This window comes from Myotis davidii, unplaced genomic scaffold, assembly GCF_000327345.1.
Source record: "Myotis davidii unplaced genomic scaffold, ASM32734v1 scaffold168, whole genome shotgun sequence".
NCBI lineage: Eukaryota > Metazoa > Chordata > Mammalia > Chiroptera > Vespertilionidae > Myotis > Myotis davidii.
The window spans coordinates 3,877,530-3,883,117 of NW_006383016.1; the positions used below are offsets into that span (position 1 = coordinate 3,877,530).

Genomic DNA, 5,588 nt, shown 5'->3' on the forward strand with positions numbered 1-5,588 from the left:
CACAGTGATTGGTTGGTTCTTGCACATCCCCCATTGGGCTGGGGATCAAACCTGCAACTGAGGTACGTGAACTTGACCAGGTATCAAACCCAAGACTCTTTGGTCCGTAGGCCAATGCTTTAACCACTGAGCACACTGGCCAGGGCTGTGCTATTATCCTTGAGAGGTGACTGGGCTTATAAAGAAGAAGCAATGTATCAGGGAGACACCTGTATGAAAAATTGATAGTAAATGGGAAGAGATGGACAAGCGAGGGGAAGATTCAGAACAAATGCTGTGAGCCATGCTGCAAGGAAGGGTGGTGATGCCATGAAAGGTGTTTGGACAGTTGAAAGGGAGCTGCTCTGAGCTAGGCCACGAGGGACTTCCTCAAGATATGGACATCCAGTGGTCATGGCACTCACGTCTAAGTTCTTACAGGTTTTACTGTCTATTTAGGAATGAAAGGAGATAAACTCTTGGCTGCATTCTCCACATCCATTTTCTGCCTTTTCCTTGCTGTCATCAATAGGATGGATTGAGGTACACTAGAGTAACAATTCCAAAGTGTCAGTGATGTGACAACAGACATTCATTTCAGCTCGGCTGGGTCTGGACTCCTGCATCTTCATCATTCTCACCCTGGGACCCAGGCAGGCAGAGCCACCTATGGTGGAAATGCTGTCTAAGATGAAAGAACTACTAAGTGGAAGAGGGGTATTTAAACCTAGTTCTTTGAATTCTTTCAAAAGTCAGTCATACCTATTATGGTACCAGTTGAGTTGACATCATACATATTTTTCAGGATTTTTAAAAAGTCTTCACAATAGTTATTTTAATGGATTCACAATAATCTGTTGACAATTATGAAGCAGCAATTAGGGAAACATACCATTTAAGTTTGCATTTACTCAAAAATCACAACTGCCTGAAAAAAACACTAGAAGGAAACATTAAATAATAATAATAATGTAAGCTAGGGCTGTTGTCTGTAGGTAGGATTATAGGCAATTTTATTCCCTTTCTTTAACTATTACCTTAAAATTTTTTTTCAATTACAGTTGACATTCAATACTATATTTATTTCAGGTATACAGAATAGTGGGTAGACATTTACTTCTCTTGCCTTTGTTATAAAGTAGTATTTGCAAGAAATAATGATGTAGGGCAAACAGCGTTTCTCTTGTCCTCCATTGCACAGTGCCAGCAAGTCTCACCCTCTCCGAGGAAAAACATGCACTCTAGGTATTGGTACGCCTTATTCCAAGTACACATTCTTCACAGAAAAGTTTATTTTTGGTTCCAGGAATTCAGTTTATTATATTAACAGTCTACCAGTGCCAGAGCAAGACCGTTACAGTTTCTTCCCTGAAGTGCTAATTTTATCTGAGTGTGTTATTCCACGTTGCTGTGGATCGATAGGGAATCTTGAGTAAATAATCGGTGAACAGGGCCCCTGATGTGGTGAAAGCCACGTGATACAAGTCCTAACAACAGTGGAGAAATGAAGAGGTTAGCACTGAGGTGAAAAAGCCACTTCCAGAAAAGGTAAAAATATATGCCCATAAAGGATTCCTTGTTTTCATTTCTATAAACAGGGAGAGATCTATGAGAATTGGATTATGGCAAGGTAGAAACAGCTAAACTAAGACCTCCTCTGAAGCTTCTTTTGATATGATTTGGTAGAGTTGATGTGGGCGTTCTAAGGAAGAGGGAAATCTATTCAAGGGTAAAATAAAAATCAGTGAGCTTATGACCCTAGCAAAATGGTAACTAAGGAAACAGCATCTTTCTGATGTCAAGTTGCTACAAGATCATCTGTATGACCTGAATAATTAAGCAGTCTCTGGCTTCGGGGCCTGTGATGGCTGCCCCCACCCTCCACCCTACCCCCACTACCATCACTAAAGACCACTTCTTCGGGATTCTCTCTACTTATTAAACAAACATTTGAAGGCCTACTAGCTGCTACCAGGGGTCCTCAAACTATGGCCTGCGGGCCACATGCAAATACAAATATTGTATTTGTTCCCGTTTTGGTTTTTTACTTCAAAATAAGATATGTGCAGTGTGCATAGGAATTTGTTCATAGTTTTTTTTTAGACTATAGTCCGGCCCTCCAACGGTCTGAGGGACAGTGAACTGGCCCCCTGTTTAAAAGTTTGAGGACCCCTGTGCTAGGCATTGAGTCAGTCCTTGGGAGATTACCAACTGGTTTATAGGCCTTCCTATTGTAGAACCTGTAATCTCGTTAGAAAGAAATTAATCAAAATCACAAAAATAAATATAATTGCAACTGTCATAGGTGCTACCAACGCGCGCACGCGCACACACACACACACACACACACACACACTCACGCACACAATTTACTTCTAACAAGAGCATAAGACAGACTGATTTGACCTAACCGTGAAAGTCAAGGGTGATGACAGAATGACATGTAAAGGGCGAGTCAGCATTAAGTGAGGAGAAAGGAACAATAACATGTAAAGGGCGAGTCAGCATTAAGTGAGGAGAAAGGAACAGCATGTTTTAGGCAGACGCATGTTCCAGAGCGTCCCAAGTCTTTCTGGTTTGACTGGCAGCCTCCTGATAGCTGCTGGGGTGGCAGTAATTTTGGCAGCCTCATTTGGCAGTGTCTGGCACAGAAACGCTTAATAACTGGGGACTGTTATTATCATCCTTAGTATTTAGCTTGGACAATACTATAGGATGTCGGTGTGTTGCGGAGATAGTACCTAGAAGATAATGGAATGCGCAGCCTGACTTCTGAGGTAGTCAAATCCTGAAGGAAATATGGTTTCATGGTTCAAAGTATATGGCATTGGTGTTCCTTCACCCCTGTTAGGTTCCTTTTGACAACTACCCCACCTTCCCACAGGGTCACATGCTACAAAGCTGCTTCTTTCAGATGCTTGGGAGAAAGTTAGCCTATTGTCACGAAACATGAGAACTCTCCCTCTCAGACCTTGCAGAACTTTTAAATGCCTAATGAAAAATGCCTATTAGAGTTAGAATAAACTGTCACTTTTAGCTGCACTTATAATATCCAGTTTAAGCAGAAGCTCCGTCTAAACCAGGAAGCCTAACAATGTTGCAACTTCCTCTACAAGAATCACTTTATTGTAACAAATAAGAATTTTTGATGGAAAAGTTAAAAATGTCAGCAAAGACATGCAGGAAGTGACTCCCTGCTCCTAATTCCCAAAATAATTTCTACGTTCTCTGAACACATTTTTCATGCCTCTCTTAGGACATTTTCTGATTTTTTTTTTTTTTAGCTTATATTGTAGTTATTTACGTCCATGTCTGATCTGCCCAATGTATGAAACTGTAAAATCATTGAGGGCAGGGACACCCCCTGACTCACCTTTGGATCTCTCAAAGTGCCTGCTGAGAATGGTCCCTTACAAAGGAGGCAGTCGGTCTGTATTTAATGAAGGAATTTACTGATTCTTGTCTAGTCCTGAATCATGAGGACTTTTGAAAGAACGTTTACATGGTGTTCCTACGCAACGAAATACTTCTGTTCATTTTCCAGATAGAAGTGCAGGAGAAAGGAAGTGAGTAGGAGTGCACAGGGTGGGGAAGGTCACATCTGCTTCAGGCAAGTGTTTTCTCCACCTCCCATCAGCCGGGGGAGTGGCAAAAGAGGGCACTGGAAGAGGGTAGGAGATGCAGCCTCCAACCACTCACAGACTGTGATTCTAGTTAAGATGCTGGAACACTCTCCCCCTGACTCATAAAAGGATTGATGAATGAAGAACCACAGTTCCATCTCATCACATTGTCTATCTAGTCACCATCGGGAGATTTAGGCTCTAATCCCATAGTGACTTAAGATCTTCATCTTAAAATGGCTTAAAGTTTATATAGAGCCAGCATGGTAACTCAACATCGTCTCACATGCTAGCCCTTCAGTAGCTGCTTCCTAAAGAGCTCTGTTTAGAAGGATTCTGAGTCCCTTTTTGGGCTCAGTGGAAAGATAGCGTTGACTTACTAGTGACACCGGCATAAGGCAGGGAGAGGAGTAGCAGCAAATAGGCCAAGATATGTCACTCTGACCTAGTCCAATACCCTCACTTCACAGGAAGAAAGCGAGAACAGAAGCTTATGTCTTAAGCTTACTATGTGCCAGGCACTGTTCAAATTGCCTTCACATGCACATACTTATGTAATCCTTGGCCAGTCTGAAGGAGTTAGCATTATTTTGATTCCTTTTTTCCTGATGAGGTTTAGGGAAGGAAATTTTGCCTGGCGTTCACACTCTGGAAGTCTTTAAGCACCTTCCTATACTGCCCCCTAATCTCTGGGCACTTGCTATGCGCCAGGCTAATGGTATTCAGCCAGGAGCGATTTTGCCCTCCAGGAGACATCTGGCAATGCCCGGAGACCTTTTGGCTGTGGGAAGAAGGTGTTCCTTGAATCTAATGGGTTGAGGCCAGAGACATGGCTATCTGCACAGAATAGTGCCCAGAACAAAATGTATCTTAGCCCAAACTGTCCATAGTGCTGAGACTGAGAACTCCGAGTTAGGCTATGTGAGCGCATTTTCAGGCTGATGCTAAAACTCCTCCTGTAGCTCGGTAAGTGCAATTACTGTCTCCATTTTGCCAGAGAAGGAAGAGTGCTCTCAGAGTCAGGAAGATCACAAGACAGGAACCCAGGGAGTCTGATTCTAGAGGCCTCTGAAGTCCTCCCTCCACAAAACTCTATTCTCATTGGCTTCCTTTACTATCAAAACATGTAAACTCTTTAAGCACATGCTTATACATGACGGATTTCAGAAGCTAAGATCATTCAGCCGACTATGAAAACTTTCCACCGTGGTGGGTGTCTCTTCAAAGTAAAAAAAGCATTTGTTCAACAGTTCAAAGAAGAGGCTCTTTAGCCGCTCTTTCTGTAGAACCATTGATCTTGCTGGAGTAGATTTGCAGATGGGTGCTTTAAAATAAAACTCTGAGGAGAAAACCAATTTTAGGACATTAACAAGCTTTTTTAAGAATAATTAGCTCTGCGTGGGATTCAACTGTAATTTTTTTCCTTTTGTGTGTAGGAGCTGGTGAGCCTGGAAACTTATTTGGGAGTAGAAGAGGAAATGGAGCTATGAAAAGACACTATGATTCCTCTTGTTCTAGGAGGTGAGGTACAATCTGAATATGAATAACTTTCTCATCCTGTCCAACTGAGTGCCTCAAATACAAATAGAATACATATAAAATTCTCTCTCTCTCTCTCCCAGTTAAGCACTTGGTTAGCTGGAAGAAATTGAAGAAGCTAAAAATCCAATGCTCATTTCAACAATAAAACCCTGTGCAAATAACTTCCTTTAGGACAGTGGTTCTCAACCTGGGGGTCGCGACCCCTTTGCGAGGGGGGGGGGTCGAACCACCCTTTCACAGGGGTCGCCGCCTAAGACCATCGGAAAACACATATATAATTACATATTGTTTTTGTGATTAATCACTATGCTTTAATTATGTTCAATTTGTAACAATGAAACTGTTGGTCACTCTATAATGAGGAACTGTATTAAAGGGTCGCGGCATTAGGAAGGTTGAGAACCACTGCTTTAAGATGTAAGGTTTATCTCCTGCACAGAAAAC

The 5,588-nt window shown here is 42.1% G+C and overlaps 1 long non-coding RNA gene across 1 annotated transcript in view; it reads right to left on the reverse strand.

Moving 5' to 3' along the window:
• Positions 1–797: 797 nt before the first annotated feature.
• Positions 798–5,588, reverse strand: part of LOC107181690 — a 7,279-nt gene continuing 2,488 nt past the window's right edge. The window contains exon 2 of the long non-coding RNA XR_001512377.1: positions 798–1,466. This is a non-coding gene — a long non-coding RNA (uncharacterized LOC107181690). The remainder of the gene's footprint in view (positions 1,467–5,588) is intronic.